Source organism: Macrobrachium nipponense, chromosome 1 (assembly GCF_015104395.2).
Source record: "Macrobrachium nipponense isolate FS-2020 chromosome 1, ASM1510439v2, whole genome shotgun sequence".
In the NCBI taxonomy this organism is placed as follows: Eukaryota; Metazoa; Arthropoda; class Malacostraca; order Decapoda; family Palaemonidae; genus Macrobrachium; species Macrobrachium nipponense.
The window spans coordinates 18160587-18173086 of record NC_087200.1 but is presented as its reverse complement, the minus strand read 5'-3'; the positions used below and the strand labels follow the sequence as shown (position 1 = coordinate 18173086).

Genomic DNA, 12500 nt, shown 5'->3' with positions numbered 1-12500 from the left:
CCTATGAGCATGCTACATTTCTATAATAATAGTAAACTTCTCGATTTCCAAAAAAAGAGGTCGATAAGGACAGTCATAATCATTCCCTGTAATTACAGGCACTTTCTTTACACAAATGTTCTAAATCATCTTCCGAAGATCCTCGATATCTTTTATAGAAATTACCTAGCAAACTGTAAAGAACATTCACTAACCATATTTTGTATATGCCGATTCAGGTGCGCCGAAATGTAATAACATAAAAGCCTTTAGGATGAAGCAGTTGTAAATTGTGCTCTACTCGGCAGCATTTCATATTCTCCCCGAAGAGATAAAAAATATTCATGTGTACCTATTAAAACAAAAGATGACTAATTATTATATCATATATAATTCCCACTAAGAATTATAGCAATTAGGCTTATTATTACTGAGAATGATAGTAATTAGGCTTATTCTTAGTAATGTTCTGAAGTCATCACACAGGCAAATCTTTTCAAGGATAACGCCTGATACGTACCATTAATAATTACTCTCTCTCTCTCTCTCTCTCTCTCTCTCTCTCTCTCTCTCTCTCTCTCTCTCTCTCCTTACAAATCCGCCAACTTCATCATCATCAAATAAAAAGTCGTGGATATATATCTTTCCGGGGTCAGAATTTCCCTACCGCCCGAGGAAAACCCTAAGAAACTCACAGGCAACTTCTTGGCGGTCTTACCATTCGAGATAACTCGTCTCAATATCAACTTGTAACTCGACCTCATGCTCGACCTCTTCAGGAAGAACCTAAGACGTGCGTGGGACGTCGTTTGGAGTAAGACTAAGTCAAGCAGGTTTCCCTAATGCAATTTTGTTTATTAAAATTAATCAAATCTACTTGGTCAAATATTGATGATAATTATTAAAATCTACTGATCTTCTGACACAATTTTTGTTTTGCTGGATCAGGGAAGTTAAATCTTATTCAAGTGATGCATGTAAATCTACATATGTCAACAATAGTATGTTTCACGTAATTTAGCCTCTACTTATTCAATTACTTAAATGTTAACAAAAAAAAGGATACTTATTTCTATTATAACTGAACACTGAAGTACTCATTCAAATTGTACTTTCCTATTAGCGAGATATTCAATGAAACAAAAAGAAAGCAAACACACACACACACACTGCCTGACAGTAATTTTGTGACGTTCTGTTGACTTTCATGAGAGAATCTGAATACAACAAAATCCTTCTCATGCAGAAAGTTTGCCTGCCTGAATAAACAAGGAAAAACGACACTCCAACAATGCCTATATTTTCACTCAGTTTTTTTGCTGATGGGATTATTTTTTTGTACAGTGGCCCTGATGCACGAATATCTCTTAACAGGGAAAACATTCCCTCCATGAATATTAATGTAAATTCTTTTAGAAAAATGGACATCACTTCTATTCATGAAATGAAAAAGATTTGTAGGATTGCCACAATGCTGAATAAATATGACTGAAATCCGATACTCTGAGACTGTATACATTGTTGTAATTAGGTATTATCTGCTATGATATCGTCCCGGCACGTGTAAAAGATATCTGCTATAAAACTCATCGCATAATAATCTAATTAGAAGCTTTTATGAACAAAGAGGCGAATAAAACCTCCGAAAATAAATATGGTTTGTGGATTGTTGACCTTCACTGAACACATGAGGTCAGCAGCATAAACCACGTGTGATCATTCACCGTTGGGGAGGTGGATAAAGACAGTATCCTCATTGCCTGTAATAACAGGCACTTTGTTTACGAAGGAAAAGTGGCAACTTGTGACTTTACTGCCTAGACAGGGAAAAACTGCGTAACTGAACAAACAATTTACAAGAACATTCACAACTGAATAAAAAATAAATAACTTTGTTTCTGAAACTCCGTCTAAAGTTCCTCGATATCTTGCATGAAAACGACCTTTCAAATTACGTTTCAAACTAAAACGCAAAAGGAAAGTGTACATAAAATTCACCTACTATATTTTGCAAATGCAGATTCAGGTGCGCCAACTGTAATAGCATAAGAGGCTTTAGGAAGAAGCTGTTGTAAGTAGTGCTTTCCTCCACAGCATTTCATATTCTTCCTGAAAAGAGAAAAATATTCGGGTATAAATATTTAAACAAATAGGGTTTGACTACATTTACTTTTCATGACGAGTTCTTGCAATCAGGGTTATATTAATAATAATCTAAAGCAAATCAGGGTTATATTAATAATAATCTAAAGCAAAGAGAAAAAAAAGTGTTCTAAAACTGACATCTAAAATCAATCATCAATATTCTCCCCAACCCCCCTTTCCCTCTCCCTCTCTCAGCATTTTCCTCGTAAACTTAGACCTCTAAACAAAATATGTTTGCAATTTATTACCTTATACTAAGAGTATTACTTTCGGGAAACTCAACAAAATTCCAAATAAATACTGGAGAAAACGAAGCCCTTCGTATAATTCACAGAATATGAAAGTGAAGCACTTAATCTGTTTAAAATGAAAGCCTATGGTGAAATATCTTTAGGAAATAAATATTTCGTCTTTATGAAATGGTCTTCTTGTCTCATCTGCGGATTTTTTTTATAGCTCTTGATCCTGTACAGTTCTATGATAAGTCATTGTGAAAACCTTGTTTTTCAGTGATAAGAACAATTGTAATCAGTTAATTTTGACAAATTCTAACCTGGATGATTCGACTTGCAGCGTTTTTTCGTTTCACACGGGTCCATATTTATAAGATCACTATTTCTAAATTCACTTTAAACATTTTACTTTCCTTTCTTAACAGAGATTTAGCCACCGTTTTCTTCAAGTTAATGTATAAGAGAGAGAGAGAGAGAGAGAGAGAGAGAGAGAGAGAGAGAGAGAGAGAGAGAGAGAGAGAGAATCATCTATCTAGTTCTGACTGGCCCTAATAAATTCGTAAATAGTACAATGTTGTCATGTGTACTAAACAAGTATTTAAAAAAGACAGCGCAATAGGCTTTTATATATTTTCCGTCGATGTTTTCTATAACGAAATTATTTTCATGCATCGTTCCCGATTCGTGAACAGCTTCGACACGACAAACACTCAGGCCATTAATATGAAAGCGAAAGTTTGTACTAAATAAAATATGCTTCGCCTAAAACAAAAAAAAAACTAATTTGTTCCTATGTCAGACAGAATCAAAATAAACTGAAATCCGATGTAGGAACTAATAGCATACAGGTTTATGGACATTTTATAATGGATAAGAGTTTTTTGTCTTTACATGAGGCTTATGTTTGAGGCTGTAAAATCCATCTTTCACTTTCTAACGTAAATTTCCCTTGAAATATTGAAGGTGTTATGGAAAATATAATCAACATGTTTCCCATTTTTCATGTAACATCTTACAATCCTCTGTGTGTGTGTGTGTGTGTATGTGTGTGTGTGTGTGTTTTATGCTCATAGACACATATCCCTTTGACTTCTTCCATACGAACGTGTACATAATAATAATAATAATAATAATAATAATAATAATAATAATAATAATAATAATAATAAATGGAAGGAGACCCTCTTTCAAACAAGTCTTATTAAAAGATATTGCTGCATCAGCTGCATTCAACTTGTAAATAGTCTTCTCTATTTTTGTAATAATAGCTTTCTCTCTGCTACTACAACTGGCGAGTATTGCGCCGATATTACTCATCAAGAGGAGTCAATATTCGGGGATATTGCTTAACATTTATTTATTTGTCACAGTAAATGAACAAACAGATCAATATATACGTAAGTCGATCTGGTGGCCAACGTTTCTCTCGGTATCATCCGAGCATGATCACGGCAGTGAGTCGGAGCAGACTGTAGATGTTGTCAGAATCTACTCAATATATTATAGTAGCATGTCAGCGGTTGACCCCCTGCTGACATGCTACTATATATTGAGTAGATTCTTACAACATCTAGTCTGCTCGACTCACTGCTGTGATCATGCTCGGATGATACCGAGAGAAACGTTGGCCACTAGATCGACTTACGTATATATTGATCTGTTTGTTCATTTACTGTGACAAATAAATAAATGTTAAGCAATATCCCCGAATATTGACTCCTCCTGATGAGTAATATCGGCGCAATACTCGCCAGTTGTAGTAACAGAGAGAAAGCTATTATTAGAAAAATAGAGAAGACTATTTACAAGTTGAATGCAGCTGATGCAGCTATATCTTTCAATAATAATAATAATAATAATAATAATAATAATAATAATAATAATAATAATAATAATAATAATAGGCAAAATGGTAATGAAGAATAGTAAGAGAAGGAAAACCAACCTAAGGTTGGCATGAATTGACTACAAGAAAGCCATTGACATCGACACGTGGCTAATAGAATGCCTGAAAATATATGGGGCAAAGGAAAACGCCACTATAACACTGTCCCCACTGCTCTTCGCAGTAGCCATGATTCCATGACAAAAGTACTGAAGAAGATGGATGCCGAGTACGACATCAAATAAGAGGAAGGAAATAGATACCATAATCCACACTGTAAGGACTGTATCTAGTGACATCAGGATGGAGTTAGGAATAGAAAAAAAGTAATTTTGTCGAAAAATTATTTTTTCCTATATACAAACCTAGGTTGTCTAACAAAAGGATATCCGCGGGAACGCGCCGCCACTACCGCATACAAAGAGTTCAAACTTGAATCGCTGTCCCTGGGTCTGGGGTAACTGCGCTGGGTGAGCCCGGGCCAGCTTGGGTAGGTCGTTGTGATACCATTCTTTGAGCCCTTAGAATACTTAGTCTAAACAGACACACTCTTCAAAGGGGGGGCCATAACTCAATGAGGGGTGGATGAGGAGGGCCATTAATCCGTTAGACAACCTAGGTTTGTATATAGGAAAAAATAATTTTTCTACAAAATTACTTTTGTTCCAACTAAGTACAAACCGTCGGTTGTCTAACAAAAGGAGACTCGAACTGAGGATGGGAAGGTGAGTGACCTGAATGCACCCTTTGAAGAGCAGTCAATAACTTTACGCAACCTGATGTTAACCCCGACCCGCTTATCTTCATGACACTTTACAAGGTAAGGATTAAATAGGGGAGAACCCAAGGGGCTCCGGCTGTTGTCCTAACTTATGGTACTAATACTCACTCTGAGAGCTGTTCCTGAAGGATTCTTAGCCATCATTCTACTCTCCAGGTAAGTCAGTAGTCGCCAAGTCGTGTCATGAACAGTATAGTCATACGTAGGATACTACCAGGAAACTCACTCATACCCCTTACATTCAGCCAGACTTAGGCGGGAATTGCCGGGAGTGTGTGTGTGTATTTCCAAATTGAGGTACGCAGTGCGGGTGACTGATATGCCTAGAGGATCTCTTGGGCTGCGACAATGGGGCCCAGAGAGAACACCTCCAGAGATTTGAATGTAACTTCTCGTAGGTAGAAGGAGGTGAAGGTGGTTTGACTCTTCCAGGTGCCTGCTCTCAATACCTGACTCACTGAGAGGTTCTTCCTGAAGAGCATAGAGGAGCCTATGCCCCTAACTTCGTGAGCCCTCACCTTCAGCATTGGTACTTCCTTGTTTTCGTAGGCCCTTCTTATAACTTGTCTGATCCAGAAGGAGATGGTATTCTTAGCCACCTCTTTCGGATGCTTGCCCGTGGCCACGAACAGCCGCTTGATAGCCGGTCTGAACTGTCTAGTCCTCTTGAGGTAGGCTTTCATGGCTCTGACCGGGCATAGAATCAGTTCCTCTTTGTCAAAGCCGGTAAAATCCCCCAAGGAAGGAATGGTAAAAGAGGAAAACATCTCATCTGGCTTGGATGGGTCTTGAGTCTTGGCTATAAAGCCAGGGACAAACGAGAACCCCATCTCCCTCCAACGCCTGGTGTGTGACACTTCGTAGGACAGCGCGTGTAGTTCGCTGACCCTCTTCGAAGATGCCAGGGCTAAGAGGAAAAGGGTCTTCAAGGTGAGGTTTTCAAGGAAGCTGAATGGTAAGGGCGGTCATAGGGAGGACCTCTCAAGGATTCCAGGACTAAGGCCACATCCAGTTGGGAGTCCGTTAGCTCTCTCGGGGGACAGGTCTTCCTAAAGTGCTTGAAGAGCAACAAAATTTCTGGAGATGCAGCGAGGTCCATGCCTTTCAACGAGAATACTTGATTTAAAGCCGCTCTATAACCCTCCACTGCCGATATGGATAGTTGTTTATCCTTCCTGAGGTGGTGGAAAAAACTCGCTAGTTGAGGGATGGTGGCCTCGCCTGGGGCAATGCCTTTATCTTGACACCAATCTTGAAACAGTCGCCACTTTCCCTGGTACAATCTGCCTGAGGATGGTTTCACAGGTATTGGCCATGGCCTCAGCTAACTGCCTGGAAAAACCTCTACCACGGAGGATTTTTGACGACAGTCTGAACCCGTGTAAGCGGAGGCTGACGGATCTGGGTGGGTCTTTGTAGCATACGGTTGTTTTCGGGTTGGGCGAGGAGATCTACTCTGTCTGGTAGGCTTACCGGGGTCCTCCAACTGGAGATCCAGCACTTCTGGGAAACCAGGGGGGCTTCCGGCCACCAGGAGCTACTAAGGTTACTCATAGGTTCTGTGAGTAGCGAATCTTCTGAAGGATCTTCTGGAGGAGGGGGAAAGGCGGGAAGCGTAAGCGTCCAGGTTCTTCCAATCCTGCAGGAGGCATCCTCTCCCGCTGCCTGCGGTCCTGGGAGTGGGGAGAACACCACTGGCAGCTTCCTTGTTTCCATGCGGTGGCAAAGAGTCTATCAAAGGAGAGCCCCACCTCTTTGGCCATCAGGCCATCGCCTCCCCCTCCCTGCTACTTCTTGATGGAGGGACCATTCTGTGTTGATTATCTGTCCCCTCCTGCTCAGATGGTCCGCCCAAACATTTTTCTTGCCCGGAATATATCTTGCTTTGAGGGTGATGTCCATTTCCTCTGCTAACTCCTGGATTTGTACTGCCAGGCGACAGAGATCCAGTGAGACTGTGCCCCCCTGTTTGTTTAGATATGCCACCACCGTGGAGATGTCCGACATTAGGCCCACCGTTTTCCCTTGGAGTTGAGACAGGAAGTGCTGAAGGGAGAGGAAGACTGCCTTCAATTCCAAGATGTTGATGTGAGCTGCTCTCTCTTCTTCCGACCACAGGCCGCTCACTTCTTCCTCCGTCAGGTGCAGACCCCCACCCTTCTTTTGATGCATCCGTGAAGAGAAAGAATCTCTGGGTTCTTGGACTGAGAGAGATGCCCCCTTGGAGGTGGGAAGGAACCATCCACCACTCCAGGGACTTCCTTACTTCTTGAGAGAGAAGAATTTTGCTGTTGGGGTCCCCTTCCTGAGGAGACCATTGCTTCTTGAACAGCCACTGAAGCGGCCTCATACGCCTTCTGCTGTGAGGCACTAGTCTCTCTATTGAGGCTATGTGTCCTAAGATGGACTGGCAGAGTTTGGCAGTGGGAGGGCTGGGCCCCAAAGCTCTCCCCACTTGAGTTACTAGGCTGGAGACCCTGTTCTCCGAGGGGAAGGCCTTCATGAGGGATGAATCTACCGTCATTCCGAGGTACACCATCCTTTGTCTGGGAGTGAAATCCGACTTGTCGACATTCACCACCACTCCCAGTCCCTGAACGAATGACAAAACTAGCTGAAGGTGATCCGCACACTGCGCAGCCGTCTCGGCTAAGATGAGCCAATCGTCCAGGTAGCGGAGGAGACGGATGCCTCTTGCGTGTGCCCATACCGACACTATCTTGAAGACCCTGGTGAACACCTGTGGGGCTGTCGCGAGGCCGAAGCACAGGCAGGTGAACTGCAGAGTCTTTCCCTTGCTGACAATCCTGAAGAATTTCCTGGAGGAGGGGTGAACAGGGACTTGGAAGTAGGCATCTTGAAGGGCTATTGAGGCCATGAAGTCTCCCTCCCTGACACAAGCTCGGACGGAGTCTGCCATTTCCATCCGAAACTTTGTCAGAGAAAGGAACTTGTTGAGGGGTGAAAGGTCTATGACTGGCTTCCAACCCCCTGTTACCTTTCCTACCAGGAAGAGTCTGGAGTAGAACCCTGGACCTGGATCCTGAACCTCTTCAAACGCCCCTTTCTGAAGTAGCTTGGATATTTCCTCCTCCAGGGCCCGTCCGCAGTCTGAGTCCGGTCGATAGGAAGGGACTTGGATGGGGGTAGGGGATAGAGTGGGTGTTGACTGGAAGGGAAGACGGTAGCCTGACTTGATGACCTGCAGGGTCCAATCTTCCGCTCCTGCTTGCTGGCACACTGGCAGCCAAGCAACCCCTACCTTCCGCTGATGGGCAGGATCTGGCCTAGAACTTCTTGCGGAGACCCCACTCTCTTCTGTTGCCTTTCTGCTTTCGCTCCTTTGATGGAAAGGGACGAGTCTTCTCTCTATGGAACTTGTCTTTCGACACAGAGTAAGGTTTCTTCTCTTCTCGCCTACGCACGGGAAAAGACGGTCTCTGCGCTTCTCTTACTTGTTGGCTAATTTGTGGTGCTGGCCGTGGTCTGTGGCCCGGCATTCCAGTATTGGAGAGAGCCCTAGATTGGAGAGATCGCTCCTTCTTCTCTGCTGCCTTGCGAACTTCTTCCGCTGGAATAAGTTCTTTCTGGAACAGCCGGTTTTTCCTTAAGTCCGGGAGGAGGTCTCTCACTACTGGCGATTTGGCCTCCTTGAAGGCATTCTCTCTCCTTTTCACCTCCATATTAGCCCATAGGACCGCTAAATTGTCTGCCTGGTGTGAGAGAGTCTTGATCCCACACTGCATGAACGAAGACAAGTTCTGTTGCTGCTGAGGCTGGAGCTCGGGTAAGAACTGCGGAAGTGCAGCCAGTAAACGTTCCATCCACGAATTCGTAGCGAAGGCCAGAGCTAGAGCACGAATGAGTCCTTCGGTTTCTGAGGGAGAGAGCAAGAGGTGCTTCTTCTGTAAGGCGTCCAGACTGACATCTAAGAGATCTGCAAGGTCCCTGGAATATGCAGACTCCCTTAGTTTGTCACCTGTTGGCCTATAATACCTGCTGGCCCCCTGAGCAGGGATAGGAAGCCACCTCTGTTTCTCTGATACCCTTGTTGGTGAAGTCGTGGCTTCTCGGGACGCTCTAGCCATGGCTAGCCTAACCTGGTTGCTCCAGGGGAGGCTGACCGAGGGGGGCTGCGAATTCTTCAGGTTGAGCACCTTATGCACCTCTGACTGAAACTCTTGGTTTAGCTCCTCACTTTCCGTTAGGCCATTGGCGCTTCTAATAATCGACAGAATCTGGTTGAATGATAAGGGCTCGGGTTCCGCAGGTGAGCTAGTCTGACTGCCGTCCAAATCGGGGTCAGAATCGGGCTCCCCCTTGGAGCAGGAATCGGGCTCGGAATCGGAGTCAGAACTGTCACCCAAATCTGGAAACAGTTCCTCCGACTTCTTCTCCAATAGGAACTTCTTCCTGGCTTCTTCCATCTTTCTGGCAGACTCCTCGAGACTGGTGTTCTTCTCCACTTGCTGGGAAACCTCCTTTCTGGAGCTTAAGTAATCCTCCACCGCCTGTTTAACCAGGTTCGCAATGTCCAGTGCGGGAGTGAAGACCTGGTCCCTCACTGTAACTGGGCTAACTGATGGAGGTGGTGCGGAGGTACTAGGCTCAAGCCTAGGCCTAGATTTCTCGGGCATCAACGCTGCCACTGGTCTCTCAGCGTGACCTTGGCCTTGCGGCATCAAAAGGTCTCCGTTGATGCTCCTCCTAGGAGCGTTGTGGCTGGCTGGCTTCTTGCGTCAGGTTGCCGCAACTTCAGGAGGGGAGGGGGCCTCCGGCTCCTGCGAGTTGGGTCCCGTTCCAGGCTCCTTAGCACTGTCCTCAGGATGGGAGGGTGAGGCGTCAGGTCCGTCACTGGATCCCTCCTGGGGCTGGGCTGATTGTGCCCTAGAGGAACAGGGGGTTACCTTGGCACCCGGCTGTGTCTCGGTACTGCTACGGTCATAACAAGATAGTTCGGCCTTTAGGCTAGGCGGGAACAAGATCTCGGTTGAAGCCCCCTTCTTGTTACGCTTCGAGGCAGGAACATGGTTCCCAGCCCCTAAGGCAGCTTCTTTCCTCTTACCTGCTTTCCTAGCCCCCGACGACGAAGGTTTCTTTAGCCTAAGTCTCTTGGGAAGGACACTAGGCTCACTAACTGGGTCCCCAGTTAATAAGGAGGAAGGATTACTAGGCCTAGTGTTCTCCAATTGGGCACTATCCTCCTCACACATGACCTTAGGCCCCACAGTAGTCAGCCTAGGCCTAGGCTTATCGGAATCAACACTAGCGTCACTGAAAAAGCTCTTATGCGCCTCATAATAGAGCCTCCACTGATCATTATTCCACTGCGCACACGTTGAACACAATGTATCAGGGGAACATGCAAAACCCCTACATGCAATACACCACAGATGAGGATCCGAGGTTGGCGAAGGCAAAGATGTACCGCAACGCATGCCATCGGAAACACACACACAAATCCTCCCCGAAAAACCCACCATAGATCCGCCTTCCATACTTACAGGGAAGTTAGGTTGCTAGGTAATACTAAAGGATAAATAAAAGGATAGGAAAAGGGCACTGGGGAAGCACTAAAGCACAGGATGTCAAAGATATATCACGATATAAAACGACTACAGTCGGCGGTCATGCATTGTTTATCTCAAGTCGGGTCAAGGCGGAAGGAGTAGGTGTTGACACGATGGCTACCGCGAAAAGAATGGTATCACAACGACCTACCCAAGCTGGCCCGGGCTCACCCAGCGCAGTTACCCCAGACCCAGGGACAGCGATTCAAGTTTGAACTCTTTGTATGCGGTAGTGGCGGCGCGTTCCCGCGGATATCCTTTTGTTAGACAACCGACGGTTTGTACTTAGTCGGAACAAATGTGCCTTGGTCAACATACAAAAAGCCAAAGTGACAAGGACTGAAGGCATAAAGCTACCAGATGGGAATAGCATCACACACATTGATGAGAGGATACAAATACATAGGAATAATAGAAGTAAAGGATATAAAACACCATGAGATGATGAACATGATCAAGAAAGAATATATGCAGAGATTTAATGCAATCCTCTAGTCAAAAGTCAAATGCCGGAAATATGATGAAAGCCATAAATGTAATGGGCATTACCAGTAATCAGATACAGCACAGGAGTAGTGGAGTGGACAAAGGCTAAACTATGCAGCATAGACCAAAAAACTAGTAAACACTTGACAATACACAAAGCACTACACCCAAGAGCCAATACAGACATAACACAAAAGGAAGGAAGGAGAGGCCTACTACGCATATAGAGAGGACTGGTCAATATCGAGAGTGAGGCACTGGGGCAATATCTGAACACCAGTGAAGACGAGTGGCTAAGGAGTGCATGGGAAGAAGGACTGATATATGTAGACGAAGACCTGGAAATATACAAAGATAGGAGAATGACAAACAGAACAGAGGAATGACATAAAAAAACAACCAATGCACGGATAGTACATGAGACACAGAATAGAACTGGCCAGCAATGAAACATGGCAATGGCTACAGAGGAAAGAACATAAGAAGGAAAAGAGAAGGAATGCTAACAGCAGCACACGATCAGGCCCTAAGAACCAGATATGTCCAAAGAACAAATAGAATTAACATCTAATCCATAAGCAGGAAATGCAATATGAAAAACCAGACCATAAACCACACAACAAGCGAATGTCCGACTCGTGCACGCAACCAGTACATAAAGAGGAATGATTTAGAAGCAAAACCCCTCCACTGGAGCTTGTCCAAGAAACACCAGATAGCTTGCAGTAATAAGTGGGACAAACACCAACCTGAGAATCGATAAAAAACAATCAGGCAAAGATCCTCTAGGACTATGGTATCTGAACAAATAAGGTGATAAGTGCAAATAGGCCAGACGTGATGTTGATTGACAAAATCAAGAGGGAAAATCACTCATTGATGTCGCAATACCATGGGACTTCAGAGTAGATGAGAAAGAAAGAGAAAAAACTGATACGTATCAAGAACTGAAAATAGAAATAAGGAGGATATGAGATAGGCACGATCTCAAGGTCCCTGAAAAGGAACCTGGAAAAACTAGACGACCAAGTAGCTCCAGGACTCACACAGAAGTGTGTGCTACTAGAAACATCGCACATATTGAGAAAAGTGATGGACTACTAAGGAAGCACGATGCTACCCGGACCCCAATACTATAAAAACCACCCAGTCAAATAGGATGACTATGATATAATTATAATAATAATCATAATAATGACACATGGCAATGGCTACAGAGGGGAGAGCTCAAGAAGGAAACTGAAGGAATGATAACAGCGGCACAAGATCAAGCCCTAAAAACCAGATATGTTCAAAGAACGATAGACGGAAATAACATCTCTCCCATATGTAGGAAGTGCAATACGAAAAATGAAACCATAAACCACATAGCAAGCGAATGCCCGGCACTTGCACAAAACCAGTACAAAAAAAGGCATGAT

General features: G+C 44.1%; 1 long non-coding RNA gene across 1 annotated transcript in view; it reads right to left on the bottom strand.

Annotated features, from left to right (window-relative positions):
• The window catches only part of LOC135220097 (uncharacterized), a 252935-nt gene that overhangs the window by 135638 nt on the left and 104797 nt on the right, over window positions 1–12500 (bottom strand). The window contains exon 2 of the long non-coding RNA XR_010315567.1: window positions 1982–2088. This is a non-coding gene — a long non-coding RNA (uncharacterized LOC135220097). The remainder of the gene's footprint in view (window positions 1–1981; window positions 2089–12500) is intronic.